Genomic DNA, 18368 nt, shown 5'->3' with positions numbered 1-18368 from the left:
GTGCTTGGTTCACTAACTCTAGTCTTATGAGTCAGAGAGATTGTGGCTGATTGTTGATGTCTGTGTTTCTTTCAAGACACTGTAGCAGTCATAGGGTTTGATCCTACATTATTAGTCTGGGAGCTCAAGGAACTTGGTATTAGGGTCAAAGTAGCAAGTGCCCTCTCCCTCCTACACTGATGCAAAAATTGTATTCGCAAAGACTCACTAAAATCCAATGACTATGGATTTTATTTGTTGTCTAAAACCTTAAGTAAAAGCAACATTCTAGCCTGGATTATCTCGTCCTGTAGTAAAACCAAGGAAAATCCTTTCATTCCATTAGTGGGGCAATGTTTTCTTCCTCCATAAGTCACACACAGCTGCTTATAGCCCTGGTATCTCAGAACGAGGAACAATTCTAATCAAAATACTGGATAGAAATAAAATCAAGATAATTTTTTGTTAAGGAAACCTCCCCCCACCCAAACACCAGGGCTACATCAACTCACATTATAAGTGAAAAAATAGGTTCTCTCAATTGTTAAAGGGATAAAACTTCCCCTTCACTACCTGTGTGTGTGTGCATGTGTGTGAGAATAGGAGAAATTAATGTATACAAACAGCCTTCTCAAACATCCTTTATCATTCAAATTGCTCCTAAAAAGAGGGCTTATGCAATAAATATCAGCTGGAGTGTGTGTGTGTGTGTATGTGTGTGTGTGTGTGTGTAAGCTAGGTCTTAGAAGTTCTCTCTAAATACTGCCTTCCTGAAATGGTCACAACAATAGTGAGTCAGGTCTGCATGTAGGATGTATTCTGACAGGAAATTTTGTTTTTATTCTATTCCCTTGTAGTCATCAAGTGAAATCTGGCCTCAGTGAAGTCAACTGGGGTTTTGCAACCAACTTCAATGGAGCCAGGATTTTACCCATAGTATCTAGATCCCAACAACCGTAGGATTCTGGGGAGGAAACAGACCAACTTAGTTATTTTTATTGGTATTGTTGTCATGACATGGCAGCAGATAAACTCAGTGGTGAGCTGGAGCTGGTTTGCACCGGTTCACTAGAACCAGTTCTTAAATTTAGAAGCCCTTTTAGAACTGGTTGTTCTGCGAGGGACAACCGGTTCTAAAAGGGCTTCTAAATTTAACCGGCCAAAAGTGGCGCCTTAGGCGCCAACTCCATGGGTGCTCCAGCCCTGGAGCACCCGAGGGGAAAATTGGTGGGTGCAGAGCACCCACCAGCAGCTCCCCGTCCCACCCCTGGCCCCAGCTCACCTCCGCTCCGCCTCCTCCCCTGAATGTGCTGCCCCGCTCTGCTTCTCTGCCCCCCCCAGGCTTCCCGTGATTCAGCTGTTCATGCAGGAAGCCAGGGCGGACGGAGAAGCAGCAGGTAACCTGGGGGGCGGGGGGGCACACGGGAACCGCTCCCCAACTCAGCTCACCACCGCCACCCTTGGCCTGAGTGTAAAGCCACTGCCTGCTTCTCAGCCCTCCTAGGCTTCCCGCCAACAGCTGATTCGCGGGAAGCCGGGGGAGGGGATGGAGAAGCAGAGTGGGGCCATGCATTCAGGGGAGGAGGCGGAGTGGAGGTGAGGTGATCTGGGGCCAGGCGTGGGGCGAGGAGCTGCCGGTGGGTGCTCTGCATCCACCAAATTTTCCCCGTGGGTGCTCCAGCCCTGGGAACGTAGCTGGGAGCACCCAGGGAGTCGGTGCCTAAGGCGCCTCTTTTGATGTGATCAGTGGGGGAATGGCCGCTCCCTCTGCTCCCCCCCAGCTACGCTCCCCCACCCCTAGGAGCCAGAGAGACCTGCCAGATGTTTCCTGGGAACTGCCCCAGGTAAGCACCTCCGGGACTCCCCACCTCGTCCCCCCGGCAGGTCCCTCTGGCTCTTAGGGGCAGGGTGGGCACACAGTACGGTGGCCCACGAGACCCTCCTGCCAGGTTCTGGAGGCAGTCAGGGGACAGGGGAGGGGGGTGGATGGGGCAGAGATCCTGGGGGGCACGGGTGGGCAACAACACCGTCATGGGGTGAGGAGGGAACCTGTTAATATTTTGGCAGCTCATCACTGGATAAACTACTATACCCTCAGCCTCAAACTCATTTCCTTGCCAGGGGCTGCCTGAACTTTAAGTTCAAACATCCCCTTGGCCTGCATGTATAGGATCCCATACTGATCCCCATGCCACTTCTGGGTATGAATTCTGATTCCATACTGTAATGACTCAGTGTGGCACAGACAGACATGTACTTTATGGAATGACATACACCTCAGAAGCCAGTCCTGGAACCAGTGTTCTTCAGGGCCAAAAACACAGGTCTCACCCAGCTTGGCTTAAACTATTCCCTAAGTATTACTTTCTTTTATTAATTGTTTCTGGTAGTGCCCACGATGTGCTAGGCATTGTAGAAGCACAAAAAGCTACAATTCCTGCCCCAATGAGCTTACAATGTAAGGGTATATCTATGCAGACAAGAAACCCCGTGGCTTGTCCATGCCAGCCAACTTATCTCAGTGGGCTTGGACTGGGGGACTATTTCCTTGCTGTGCACACTTCTGGACTTGGGCTGGAGCCTGGGCTCAGGGAGCCTCCCACACTGCAGGGTCCCAGAGCTCGGGCTCCAGCCTGAACTCGGAAGTCTACACATCAATGAAACAGCCCTGCAGTCTGAACCCTGTGAGTCCGAGTTGGCTGGCATGGGCCAGCTGCAGGTTTTTCTTTGTTGTGTAGACGTACCCTAAGGCCTTGCCTGACCATACAAAGACTGACATACATGTTTAACTGTGCACACAGTTAACAGTCCCATTGGAATGAATGAGACTTTTCACAGTGCATCAGGTTGCCTGTCTAAGTACAGGATCAGAGCCTAAAACAGACAAGTTGAAGGAATGAGGGATGGGATTCTAAGAATACTTAGAGTAATTTCCATTGAAATAAATGGAAGTTAGGCACCTAAATACATTTGTGAATCCAATTCTAGTTTCCTAGTTGTAGTTAATCTGTTGTTCTAACGTGTTTCTACCTGAATGGGTGACTGTTAAATTTAATGAGCCCCTCACCCCATTGCCCCTGATCTGGCAGGTATGGGAGACAACCCCTGTCAATTCATGGCTGAATCAGTACACATTGAAGCATTCCATGATACAGCAGTTTCATAACATCAACCAGAAGTCATAAGTTGTGTATAGACAGATTCCCCAAATCATCCCAAGGCTCAAATGTGTTCATATGGAAGAATCAAAACATTCTGAATAGGAAAGAAATTCATCTTAGTAGTTTGTGGACAATTTACAGACAGAAAATAGGACTAAAGTCACTAAATAAATTGCTGAAATTGTTCATGAAGTTCTAATAGTGCATTGTATATTTATTTATAATATTAAAAAGAAATTGGAATTCTTTGTTGTTTTTTCCTGCTCAAATAAGCATTCAGTATCAATATATGCCATATTGGGTTGAACATACTTTTACTGTTTCCTTTAACTAATTGTGAGTTAAATAACTAAGAAGAAACAAGGATTGCCTCTAACATTGCTTTTTGCTAAATTAACACATCACTTCTGTTATCACAGTCCACCTATTCATGTCTCAGTGTGTACAAACTCACATCTATTTGGAAGGTATTTGAAGTTTGTTTTCTTATCACTTATTTTAGTTTGATGGCTTCATGTCAAATTAAGCCTATGGAAATCTCTAACGCTGTGTAACATCTCATGAATAATGAACTGTACCACAATTCCTAATGTGCTCTTGACTGATTCACAATGTTAATACCTTCTTTGCAATTTTGAAATGTCTATTTAGGAAAAGATTCATGGTATAGTGCTTTTTATCATCTAGGAAACATGATATAGGTTAATAGAATTTACTGCATGTAGCCTCTGTGAGTTAGACTTCAGGGTATTTTCTTCAGTTAACATATGATTTAAAACCAGACGCTAGCGGACTTGCTAGTCAGCAGAATGGGGCAATGGTCTTAAGAGACTAACAGATGACATTTAACACACATTTTCATTTTTATTAGTACTGTACTCTGTCAGGATGAGCACTAAACTGCCTTTATGCTAATGTCACTTTGTATCTTAGATTAAAATCTCAACCAAACTTTAATTGCTGCATTATTCAAAACAGAATTTCTCTATCAATTAATTGTGACAAATTGAAGAAAAATAATTGGCCTATTAATATTTTTTTAAACACAAAGTTCTTTCTACTGCTGTCACAATGAGACACAGTGCCAGTATTATTAAAACTGAGTTTAACAAAGATGTGCTAATGATTAGTTTAACGGAGCTATGTCAAAGCAAAAATAAGCAATCTGTACCTATCTTCATATACACAATACACAGGAAGATGTTTGTTTAGAAGGCCATCTGTTATTTCCAATGTTTTTATGCAGTTACACTATATATACACACACACCAAAAATACACTTACAGCTAAATAAAAAAAGGTCAAAAAATTCTTTATCAAAACCAGCAGTATTTTATGTAGTGTATTTTCAAGGGGAGAGCCACTGGGATTCTCATTTACTCCCCACTAGATTTTTTCCCTATTTTCCAACGCTCTCTATTCCCCATGAATTCAGGACCCACTTCATCTCCCTTGATCCTTTTGTAAACCTGTAGTGAGTGTGTGTTACAGGTCCCCTTCTGTGCCACTCCCCAGAGGACATACATGTTTACAATTCCCAATTACAAGAAGTTGGCTCTAGCTCAGGCTGTAGCAGCTCATGTTTTTAACTTCTGGGTCAGTCCTTGGTATGATGGCCAAGAGGGTGGCTGCCACACTTTCCCTCAACCTAAACCTTCTGCCTAACAGCTCCACTGTATCCTTCTCCCATTGCCATTTTCAAATTTCCCCATGCCATCCCTTGTGCATGGATTAATCTTCCCTTCCTTGGTTGCAAATTAACTCCTTTGAATCCCTTCTAACACATTTCTTCCATGAAACCTGGAATGGTTTGCTACAAGATTCATCCATTAATTCCAACTCAGAACAGCATGCCATTTACTGTGTTTGAACCGTACAGTGTTCTTCTTATAGCAAGTAGCAATTACATACTTTCTGCAAGTACATCAATTCTCGTCTTATTGTATTTACAAGCCACTTCAGCAAGATGCTGGACTTTATCATGGAGGCCCTATATTTCAGTTTACGGTGTCTACAAGCTACTTTAGTAGGACTTGCTGGAACAAGTTGGTAAACAGTAAGTTCTCAGGACTGGATTGAATTCAGAGTTCTGAAAAAACTAAATGGCTGAGGTAATAACAAAAATACCCATTATCATTAAAAAATGTAGGATAGCAAATATATCAATACAAAAATTGTATTCACAAAATGGAAGGAGCAAATATTAAAATCACATGGATATTGCAGATCACTGAGTCTTACTTCGGTACTACTTAAACTGGCTGAAAATTAAGGATAGAGTTTTAAAAAACCCACCTAGAATAATACGATATGACTGGAGTAAACTAGGAGATAGAAAATTATGTTTCTTCAGTCTATTGGTCAGATCCGTTGCTCATGTAAATTGACATCACTCCACTGACATAATTGGTGCTATGCTAATTTACACCAGATGAGGATCTGGTCCTTTGAGAGTGTCAGTATAAAGATAACTGACCTATTGGTGTAATTTATTTGGACTTTTAACATTTCTCATCACAAAACACTATTAAAGAAACTAAGTAGTCAATTGTTTGAAAGGTAAAGTACTCTCATGAGTCCGAAAACTAAAAAAGGGGTAAATGGTCAATTGTCAACATAGCAAAAGTTTAAGGCACAATTGGCCATCTTCCAGTTCGCTCCAATCATATCATTTTTCAAACTCTATCCTAATGAATCATTTCAACAAGTTTGAAAAGACAAAAAGGGGACATGACAGTTATACAAATTAATTAGTGACAAAGACAGTAAACCAGGTACTACTATCTACTCTTACTTACAGGAACAAAAGGTCATCCAGTGAAACTGAAAAACAAATTTATTACTGATTCAAGGAAATTTTTTTTACCTTGTTCATAATTAACCTACAGAACTCATTGCCATAAGAAATCATTGATACCAAGAGCTTGGTAAGATTAAAAATAGGATTAGACAGTATGTGGAAAATCAGATCCAGAGTTACGTTAGACAGAGTACATTTCTTATGTAATATATAAACATTTGTACTTCAGGATAAGCTAACCCTCTAACTGATGTGGGTTAGGAAGAAAAATCCCTCATGAGGTTTCTTGCACCTTCTTCAGAAGCCTCTGGTATTGGTTACTGCTGGAGACAGGATAGTCAACTAACTGGATTACTGATCTGCTCTGGTATGGTGAATTCCTGTATTTCTTCTTGTTGTTAGTTGGCACATGCTGATGCTCAATGAAGGAATAATAAAGCAATAGTAGTAATAATTGGTTGCCATAACACTTCTGGTACTTTATGCATCCTTTTAGACTGGAAATATTATTGGCCTTATTTCAGAACTTCCTAGACTATGTTAGGGCTCTCATTTGGATTCTCAAATCAGGGGACAACAGTAATTGGGAGAGATGAATGCATCAGGTAAGGCATTTTCAAGACTGAACAGAAATAAATTCTAACACATCTATTTGCTTGGCAATCCCAAAATTCTCGGATAGACTCATCGTATTAGGATAATTTTTAATCTCTTCAGCTATAATGGAGAGCCTTATAAAGAGGCTGGAGGGCATCCTCATGACTATTCTGTGCTATTATAATGAATACTTGTGGAACAGAGGATAAAGAGCTAAATTCAGAGTCCTCTATCATTATTTTTCATTAGCTGGATTTCTATGTAAAAAATCATTAGAATGGTTCAATGCTGGAAAGAAAATGGGCAATCTTTTGTTGAAACAGAATATTGCAATAATAAAAGGCATATCAGTTGTGTTAGAAGTTAACAACCAATTTGCCAGATGCCTGCAATGATAATGCTTCATGAGTTGGGAGTTCATTTCACTGATGTGATGCTGTTATTAGTATTAGTATCAGGTTTGAAATTATGGGTAATTCATATCTATTAGTCATAAAAGAAGCCACATGTTTTCTAAATTCTCATCAGGTACACCATTAGCAAATTTTAAATGAAATTGTTTGATTTAAAACCACAGATAGTTTTAGAAAAACATAATTGAGTATATAGTGAGTTTGGTTTATAGATACTACTATATTAAAATTTAAAGCCTTTTACTCAGATTATTAATATTTTATATAATATTTCAGAAATGCAAAAGTACATAATACAACCAATATGCCACAAGAGTATATCAGCAATATATCCAATGAGAGACTGGGACTCTGACTTACAACACACACTTAAAAAAAGGAAATCAAATATACTGATATTAATGTTCCCCCAAGGAGTCTGCATCTTAGATTAAAACAAATGTAATATAATTAGAGGTGAGAGAAAGAGAAATAGAGTAAGACACAATGACTTTAATATACAGAAGAAAAAACTGTTAAGAGTTATTCAACATGACAAATATAGGAAAGTTTTTAAATTCAGTGATAGAAACCAGTCAAAGTCAGACAGAAACAAGCCAAAGCACAGTGTAAATACAAACTGGGGCATGAGTGGCTGACATACAATTCAGGCAGGAACAGTGCGTATGAAGCTCGGTGTGTGTCAGCAACGGGGGGGAGGTTCTGGGGGTCCAGGGATGGGGGTGGTGGCTGTGCCCCCTTAGCACACTGGGGTCAATGGCACCGGCTAGGGCCTGCCTTCAATTGAGCATAGGGGCACTGATAATACTGTGTAGGGCTCCAAAAATCCTAAGGATAGCCCTCGGCAGGAACATGGAATGGCCTGGATCAATTCACATTGGACCCAATGTTCCCTCTAAATGTTTATGTCAATGTGCGCAATGAATTTTGTTATGTGCACCAATATGGAGGTGATGTGTGGTGGGGGTGGGGCTGAGGGGTTTGGGGTGTGGGACAGGGCTCAAGCCTGGGGCAGAAGGTTGGGTTGCAGGGAGGAGTGAGGGCTCTGGCTGGGGATGCGGGTTCTGGTTGGGGCCAGGGATGAGGGGTTTGGGGTGGAGGATGCCACAGGGCTGCAGTGGGGAGAGAGGACTCCCCCCAGATCTCTCTCACGGCAGCAGCCTGGGGCTGGGGGAGAGGGGTCTGTCCCTGGCGGCGGCAGCTTTGAGGCTGGGGCCAGGGGAGAGGTGCCTCTCCTCTGCTGCGTCAGCTCCAAGGTGGGGGCTGGGGGGGAGAGGCACCTCCCCCCTGTTTGCGCGGCCCTTGATACCCTGCTGTGTGGCCACGTGGCTGTGCAGCTTAGAGGGAACTTAGATTGGAACTTGTGCATTGCAAATTCTATTAGAGTCTTGGACACAGAATACTCAGTTCTTTAAGATAAGAGATACCTCATCACTCTACAATCACCCCCTTTTCTAAACTGGAAGCAGTACCGATAGGCTCCAAAAGGAATTCCATTCAGCTCTCCTCAGTGAGAACAGTGACATATAGACTTTTGAGAGTTGGAAGTGAAAATGCGGTGGGGAAAATAGGAGCATCATCAGTGGAAGTATTCCTCTAAATTTGTCCTGTGAATTAACTGGACCAGTTCCTCCAACTCTGATGGTGTGACTGAATTCAGCATTCAAAGAATATTAAAGAGAATTGTGGTCAGTTATTAGTTAACTTATCTGGCCAGTCTCATCCCACGGCCAACAGTGTATTGCAAAGCAATGATCTGAATCCTCACCTTAGGCAAAAATTGTGGGAACCTCCTCCTTCAACCCTATTGACTATCTCTCTATTCACATCCTTGATATTCCCCTAAACTGGAGACCAACTGTGCTAGGCACAGTACAATCAGTAAATAGTTAGCTTTGCAGGGCAGGGACTGACATTCATGATCACCATTACTGAATGTCTGATTTTTGTAATGGAAGACCGCGATAATGGAAATTGGGATATTGTAAGTACATGCTGTAAATTGATCTTTGCTGTATATGTACCCACTGTCCTACTTTTGGGCATCATGTACCTCCACTGCATAAGTCAGCAACTCCAAAGGAGAGGAAGTCGAACAACGTGATGTGCTCTATTCAAGAGTATTGCTAAGTATGAACATTAGAGTCTTGACACATTTTTTTACTCCTTTCTACAGAACCTAAGATTTCATTTTCAAAACTTTAAAGTTCTAGTTTTTTCAAATCCAAAGGGCCTTCTCAATGGAAGTTGCTGTTATTGCTAAACCTGGCAATAACCCCAGGAATCTGACCCATGGATCTTGGGACATATGTCTAGAATACCTGCCCTGAAGTACACTTTCCATATCCCTCCATTCCACTGGGAGCTTTGCTGGATCGTTGTCATGCTGCCATTGATTCTCCCATCATAGCTGTGCACTTCCTCTCCCTTTGATAGTGATGAAAGCTGTGGAATATTAGTTAATGATGCAGCAAGCAAGCAGTATTAACCTATGCACCAGTTTCCAACGTAGGTTATGGCCGGCTATTCTGCAGCATACACTGCACTGAAAAAGCAAGCTGTCAAATATAAAGGGAAGGGTAAACCCCTTTAAAATCCCTCCTGGCCAGAGGAAAAATCCTCTCACCTGTAAAGGGTTAAGAAGCTAGGATAACCGCTCTGGCACCTGACCAAAATGACCAATAAGGAGACAAGATACTTTCAAAAGCTAGGGAGAGGGAAAAACAAAACGTCTGTCTGTGTGATGATTTTACCGGGGACAGAACAGGAATGGAGTCTTAGAATTTAGTAAGTAATCTAGCTAGATATGCATTAGATTATGATTTCTTTAAATGGCTGAGAAATTAAGCTGTGCTGAATAGAATGGATATTCCTGCCTGTGTGTCTTTTTGTAACTTAAGGTTTTGCCTAGAGGGATTATCTATGTTTTGAATCTAATTACCCTGTAAAGTATTTACCATCCTGATTTTACAGAGGTGATTCTTTTTATTGTTACTTATTTTTACTGTTTCTTCTATTAAAATTCTTCTTGTAAGACCTGAATGCTTTCTTTCATTGTTCTTAAGATCCAAGGGTTTGGGTCTGTGGTCACCTATGCAAATTGGTGAGGATTTTTACCAAGCCTTCCCCAGGAAGTGGGGTGCAAGGGTTGGGAGGATTTTGGGGGGGAAAGACGTTTCCAAACAACGCTTTCCTAATAAAATAAACCCAGATAAACGTTTGGTGGTGGCAGTGGAAGTCCAAGGACAAAGGGTAAAATAGTTTGTACCTTGGGGAAGTTTTAACCTAAGCTGGTAAAAGTAAGCTTAGGAGGTTTTCATGCAGGTCCCCACATCTGTACCCTAGAGTTCAGAGTGGGGAAGGAATCTTGACAAATGCCATCCAGGCATCTGCTACAAGAGTAGCAGATCTTTGTCCAGCATACACTGCACTGAAAAAGCAAGCTGTCAAATATAAAGGGAAGGGTAAACCCCTTTAAAATCCCTCCTGGCCAGAGGAAAAATCCTCTCACCTGTAAAGGGTTAAGAAGCTAAAGGTAACCTCGCTGGCACCTGACCAAAATGACAAATGAGGAGACAAGATACTTTCAAAAGCTGGGAGGAGGGAAAAAAACAAAGGGTCTGTGTCTGTCTGTATGCTGCTTTTGCTGGGGACAGAACAGGAATGGAGTCTTAGAACTTTTAGTAAGTAATCTAGCTAGGTATGTGTTAGATTATGATTTCTTTAAATGGCTGAGAAAAGAGTTGTGCTGAATAGAATGACTATTCCTGTCTGTGTGTCTTTTTTTGTAACTTAAGGTTTTACCTAGAGAGATTCTCTATGTTTTGAATCTAATTACCCTGTAAGGTATCTACCACCCTGATTTTACAGAGGTGATTCCTTTACTTCTATTAAAAGTCTTCTTGTAAGAAAACTGAATGCTTTTTCATTGTTATAAGATTCAAGGGTTTGGGTCTGTGGTCACATATGCAAATTGGTGAGGATTTTTACCAAACCTTCCCCAGAAAGTGGGGTGCAAGGGTTGGGAAGATTTTGGGGGGAAAGACGTGTCCAAACTATGTTTTCCCAGTAAACCCAGTTAAAGTTTGGTGGTGGCAGTGGAAATTCCAAGGGCAAAGGATAAAATTAATTTGTACCTTGGGGAAGTTTTAACCTAAGCTGGTAAAATTAAGCTTAGGAGGTTTTCATGCAGGTCCCCACATGTGTACCTTAGATTTCAGAGTGGGGAAGGAACCTCGACACAAGCCTAGCTCATACTCTTATGGCTGGGCATCCTCCTCCCTCCCATAACACACAACAGGTGGCATAGTTGTGGTTTCCTCTTCACAGGTTCCCCAGTCACATTTCATCTGGAGCAGCATACATTTTCTTTCCTCCACACAACACAGGGGAGCACTAACCTATACTGTACAAATCTTGGCTTATACTGGACTTTAAACAGATCTTTCCATCAAACAACAAAAAACCCAACCAACTGTAGAGCAGTATTTGGAAAATAAAAGGAGTCTATTACAAGAGGGTCCATTATACTGGAAGGGGAATAAGGACATTTGGTTACATATTTGCTGGTCACAGAAGTGATGATATTCAAGGATTCTCCAACAGAGGAGAAAAGCAAAGTTCAGCTGAAGGCCATGAAATTGTAACTGACCACAAATACAAAACCATTAGATTTGTCCTCCTGATTTCTCCCCTTTCGCACCTCACGCTCTCCCCCAACAGCCACATAATCATAGGCACTGAGTTTTACTTTTCCCTGGGTGTGCTCTGCCCCAAGGTCCAGCCCCCACTCCATCCTCTTCCTAAGGCCCCACTCTTGCTCTGCCTCTTCCCACCCCTGCTCTAACCCCTGCCCCCAAGGTCCCACCTTTGCTCTGTTCCCCTTCCCCAAGGCCCGGCTCTTGCTCCAAGGTGGGCTGATCAGGAGCACCGCCAAACAGCTGATCTGGGACGGATGCCAAGCACCCACTACTTTTTTCCTACGGGTGCTCCAGCCCTGGAGCACCCATGGAGTCGGTGCCTATGCACATAGTACTCCATGGAGAATTATGGAGGCCTGAAACTACCCACCTCTCTGTCCTTCTTCCGGGCTGCAGAGACTTGAAGCTTTTCTTTCTCCTCCCCAAAAGGGCCATGAAGACCCAAAGTTTCTTTAATGATAGCTTCTTCTTTCACAAGACACTGCTTCTTCCCTCCGGGTAGCTTAGAGGGAAACTGCACGCACCTCAACTTCCTACAAATAAAGCCTGACTGTGCACGCTCTTCAGCTTTTGCTGCTGCACTGTGAAATGATTTTGCACACAGAACTAGGCAGAGAAGCCAAAATACTTGAGGGAAAAAAAAGCAAAGCAACTAAAAAATGGGACCCAGTTCTGAGGGAAAAGACTATCATAATTCTTCTCCTATGAAACCTTTCTGGCTTAGTTTTGCTGCATTCCTTCAAACCCCCTCCCCCTACCCATTCTAGATAGATTAACCTTTTACTTGCAGACTAAATTGGCTAGTTGTATCCCACCCCACTGAGCTGCCGCTGTGGTTATATTGGTCCACATGTGAATAATTTCCAATTCTAGCCATCTGCTAGATGCAACATTCTCAGAGGACACAATTCTGGGATTGCATGCACTTTACAAAACCAGCAGATTGACTTTAAGTGACAGGTCCTGGATGACCTGGTTGCCTACAAGTGAGATGAGCAGAAGATCCAGCTTCCCCCACCACCCTCAGTAAGTATGGCTCTGCTTGCTGACAATGCAGCATGAGAAACAATAAGTCAACTAATTGAGAAGGTCTAAATAGAAACCTGCCAACTGAGGGAAACATGTACACATGCAGAAAGTCGAACTCTTAGACGGGAACTCAAGTAAAGAATTCAATTCTGAAGATCAGCAGGGAACCCAAGATAAAGTCAAAGATAAAGAACCAGGACCCAGTTATGCAGCCTTTAATCACAATAGTGAGCACTTACTTACATGAATCATCCCATTGACTTCAAAGAGATTTCTTGATGCAAAACTTGGCCCAAAATGTGCAAAGAAATCAGCTTAAAAGTACAGCAGAACCTCAAAGATACGAACACCAGAATTATGGACCGACCGGTCAACCGCACACCATGTGGAATTGGAAGTAAGCAATCAGGCAGCAGTGGAGACAACCCCCACCACCCAAAAAGAAAACCACCCCAAACCAGCAAATACTGTACTGTGCTATGTTGGTATTGCATCTTAAAGGTAGACACATATGAGATGCCTGTCCCCACCCTCACCCCCTACTTGCACATGGTGGGTGGTGGAAGCCACCTACAGGGGGGAGGTAAAGATGTTGAGTTTCACAAGCACAGCTAAGCAGAGACCCTAAGCAGGTGGAGCACAAGCAGTGTTGGGGTCTGGGGGCTTTCCTGTAAGCCGCAGGTGCAGTCCCCCGAAACATCCCGAGCTCCTGCTGGAACCTGGCCTGGAGTGCTTGCTGCTGGAGCTGGAGTCCAAGCTCCTGCCCGTATGCTATGCTCTGTAGGAGCAGCTGAGTTTTAAAGAGCCGTAGCCTGCACCACGTGCCCACTGATGCCGCGGTGCCCCAGTCATCACCCCTTGTAGCCATGTACAGGTAGGGGGCTAGAACCAGCTGCCCGTGCACACTCCCACTCGCCATGTACAGGTAGGAGGTGAAGATGCTGAAGTTCGCAGGCACAGTTGCAGACACAGCTGTGAGCCCCTGCTCTCAGCAGTCTGCCCTGAAGAGCATCCCATAACATCTTGTTCAGAGTTATGAACATTTCAGAGTTACAAACAATCTCCATTTCTGAGGTGTCCATAATTCGGAGGTTCTACTGTAGAAGACTCTGGAGTAGAGCAGGGTCAGAACATTTTTGGCAAAGTGTATTTTTGCCAGAATAGACTCTTTCATTGAAGCAGAAGCATTTCACAGAGAAGTATCGGTATCGACTGAGGTTTTGTTCTGAAGGTTTTTGGAGGACCAGGGCTGAGTGATCACTTCTGATGTGTGAGAAAGGTATCAAAAACTTGACCTTTGGGTTAAAAGACAGATATCTTGATAACGTTGGAAATATTTTGTTTTTATTCCAATGAAGAATGCAAACAAATTTTAAAACCTCAAAGAATTGTGAAATGGAATTGTTGTTCTCCAGTCTCTGAGTAAAGAATAGCTGTGTGCTTAAAAGCTGCCAGTAATTATGGGCATTGGAATCATTTTGTGCAAATGAGACCAAGCGTATGTTAGCAATAAAATACTGGCCAAATTTAGAGAGACATGTAGTGACTTGAAACTCTGTGCTTGCCTTAAGAGTCAGTGGGTTACATATTCACTCTAATTTCAGAACAATCACCACCTCTTTCATTGAAACTGAACAACTCAGCAAGACAAGTTTAATTTTTATTGCTGTATGTAAGTATAGTGAAAAAATGCCACTAACAAAAAGAAGACAGGAACACCCAGAGTTCTGTGTAGATACTGTTTTGCCTCCAGTAGCCAGACAGGCTATTATTAAGTCAGAATTTGTAGTAATCATCTGTTACATTAATGCCAGTCTTTACAAGATATTTGAAATAACTTTGAGACGCTAAATGCTCTGCATTTTCTATAAGCAATTATTTCAGTGGAGATCAGTAGATTAGAAGAACCTGTCAGAATTGGGAGGATAATTGGAAGACTAACTGTTTCAATACTGGTGATGGTTGGGCATTGACATATCTAAGCCATCTAGTTGCCTATAGGTATTCTGGAAATACAAAATGTACCTCAAGTACCAGGTGAGGCCATATTTTTATTATACTCCTGAAGATGCTTCCTCATTGCTGCTTTCAGTAGTGGTATGCAGAATCAGCCACACAGTGGTAGCTAAACATATAATTTCACCTAAGAACCACTGCTTTTGGTATATTAATTTTTTAAAAAAAACTAAGATTGAATGAATTTCATGCACTCAGATTTAGTTTTCATGAAACACAGTAGTCTGATGATCCTGACATTCCTTTTCATCCATAGAACATTTGCAGTACAGGCCTTAGTAGTAAAAGTTTCTTCATGTTGCTCTGCCAGTGTGCTGCCTTACTAGTTTTCATGCAGTGTAGTTGTAGCCAGGCCAGTCCCAGGATATTAGAGACACACTCTGGGCAAGGTAATATCTTTTATTAGACCAATTTCTGTTGGTGAGAGGGACAAGCTTTCAGAAGAAGTTGGTCCAATAAAAGATACTACCTCATCCACCTTGTCGCCTTACTTGTTTAGCAGGGAATTTAAGGGTGTGCTAATTTAAGTACTTACATTCTGTGCTGAATAGGATGTAGTTGAGAGGGCTGGGAGGGGAGGAAACACCTGTTGAGGTATATTGATAACAGAGCATCTATGCCCACTAAATTTTTTAGGCCACGGTACTGCAAACATGTAATCACATGCAATCTTTGCTTGCATGAATGATCCATTTGGCTTCCAAAGGATTAGTCTTATAAGTAAAGTTGCACATATTTTTAAGTGGTTGCAGGATCAAGGCTGTGGCCTCTCTATTGAGCCTCCCAGGAAAATTAACACAGTTCATGTATCTCTGTAGCTAAGGACCCAGTATTTTGTGAAGTATTTACAGTAGAAAGTTCAATATTTTCTTAATTGTTGTTTCCAATAGCAGCATGACACAAACTTTGTACAGCTTAACCAAATACATTGCCAAATAACAAAAAGACTTACTGTAGGATACTAAGATGTTTTGTTTTACATGAATTACAAGTTTTAGGAAATAATGTGAAACATCTACATAATCTATGAGAAGACAAAGGAAAAAAGTAGTAATTTTAAAGTTAACTGGGGCAAATTTTTCAAAGCTTGAGTGCCTAAAATTAACCCCTAACATTCATATTTAGACGACTAAACAAAAGGCCTAGTTTTCAAAGTACAGCTGGGCCATAGACTCCACTGAGCTGAAAGTTTTGTTGGACAATTTAAAATATTTTAGAAAATTCTATTTTTTAACAAAATTCTCAGAGTTCCATCTCACCTTATAAGAATGGGAACAAGACTATGAAACTTGTTAGCAGGAGTCATCTAAATTTAGTGACTGGAAACTATGGATTGGAAATATACTAAAAATATTTCATCATTTAAAAAAGAAAAACAGATGTTGAGTGATATCGGGAGTAGTTCTTTGTCAGAAGCTTAATTCCTAAGTCTTGCACTTGGTGGTTCCAGAAAGCATTGACCCCGACAGTACAATGAGAGCCAAAAAATTAGAATTTGCATAAATTTCTAAATGATATCCAGCAATGGTGACAATTTATTTTGTTGACCTCTGTCCTCTGAGATATGGACCGGAGCCACAAAATGTTTCAAATCAGGTAGCCTTCAGATGGTAACAACTTTTGGCCACTTCCCTTCCATTGCTGAGTGGAGGTAGTACGCTCTGCAGCATGGTATGTCATTCTAGGTACATTAGCCAGGCTGAAGGCAACTTGTGCTGCCTAAGGGGAAATTTTTCAGATATATACAACTGCCAAGAGGGCTCTAATGCACCAAAGATGTAGATAAGACTTGTGAACTCTACTGAGTCAAAATTATCTTGTGCTACCAAAAAGAAGTCTTATCCAAAATATTAAAAATTATTATCTCTAGCAAAGCTAGTTGTTTCTAGATAGGTAATGTGTTAAGTGGAGAAATGAGCAGTAGACTCACAAGACCTGTTTGCTCCAAACAATACATTTGGCCCACATTTTATAGACATCCCTTACTCGTTCAAGTACCGTGGTTGCAATTAAATAGTAATCATTGGCAAAAGTTACTATATAGAGGTAACATCACACTGGCACTATCCTTATAATGGGAAATAACTGTTAATGGTGTTAGTAAATGTTAGCTTTTTAATTCAGACCACTGTAAAGGCTTGAAGCACTGCTGTAGATTAAAATGTTTTACATCTTATTCCAGTGGTGATAGCAAGCAGTAGATGGCCTGCTTCCCGACAATTTGTCCCACCTTGTTTTCCTTTCGTTTTCTCCTGTTTCAGAGGCACAACTTTCCCCCTGCAGCCTCCTCTCCCTAATGGAACAGAATGATCTGTGTCAGAAATGTTTTGAGACACAATTCTCTGAGGCTGCTTTTCACACAATATCTCAAACATACTTGTACTAAAAATACCATGAAAGTGGCCATCATTTAGGTATCTTGCATTTTCTCTAGAAATACTGGGACTGATTCATGTTAGGCTCCCATCCTACAAACACTTTGCATGTGCTTATCTTTCCTCTCAAGGTTTCAGTGGGACTGATCAAATGCATAACATTAAGCACATGTATAAATGATGGTAGGATTGGGATCATGTTTTGTATCAGGAAGCTGATATGAATCAGCTGCAAATTCAGGTGGATTATATTTTATACTCAAATTTAACACAAAGCCAACTGTTCACTAGACTTAGGGATTTTTTTTCTAACAGTTGTGTGTATGAAATACTTTTAAGTCAAGTAGACTAGAACTGGCAAATCCATAATAGCTGTACATTATCCTAGAAGGAACTACTTCCTGGTACGAAACGTCAATTGTATATTTAAGCCTTACAGAAACAATTTGCTTACTCTATATCATAAAGTCAATGTTAATATGCTAACCACGTAGTATATAAGTTACAACAAATGGCCACTTTTACTTTAGTAAAAGTTTGCTAAATAAACAGTGTTTTACTTTTTTAAAATTAAAGTTCTATTCTTTTCTACATATAAATATTTCATATCTGTGTGTCAAAATAGTTTGCAAAGAAATGCCTTTTAAGGCTATGAGTTAGTTTTGTTTTTCAAACAAGTGCCAAGGTGACAGATGTCAGCACTGGAGAGGGGAGAATGTTATACAGTATGTTTTGTGCTCTCAGGCCACCAGCAAGTCCTTGGAAGGTCAGGTATTGAACATGCCTACAATCATTCTAAACCAGCCTTGTGAGCCATCAAATCACATCAAACTCAGCCATATGAGAACAAGCCTGAAGGTGTAAGTGTGACATTTTCATTCTCTACAGTCTAAATCCTCACACATATCAAGCTGTCAAAGAAGAGAACAACTGGGGATTATCTTCTAATAGCTATACCTGCACCCACAGAACTGAGAACAAAGAGGACCACTTACTTCCCTCCCCCTACCATTTCAGTTTGATTGATTTTTCCTTCTATTTTCTTTTCTTCTTTCAGTCCTATTTGGTTGTTGTTTGTTTACACTGATACCTTTCCTCTGGCTGTGAGGCCAAACCATACAGAACAGTCAGAAATTGTAGCAAGGATTGGCTAACTGGTCTGTAATCTGCACTTGTTCTCTGGATAAGAGGATGAGTTTATCCTTTCTGGGACACAGTCACTGTGTCTTTGCCTGAGACCTGGGATGTATGGGAACAGATGCTCCTAGAGTGGCATAGTGACCTTACTAGGAGCCCAT

This window comes from Lepidochelys kempii, chromosome 1 (genome assembly GCF_965140265.1).
Source record: "Lepidochelys kempii isolate rLepKem1 chromosome 1, rLepKem1.hap2, whole genome shotgun sequence".
Taxonomy (NCBI): domain Eukaryota; kingdom Metazoa; phylum Chordata; order Testudines; family Cheloniidae; genus Lepidochelys; species Lepidochelys kempii.
This window is presented reverse-complemented; position numbering follows the sequence as displayed.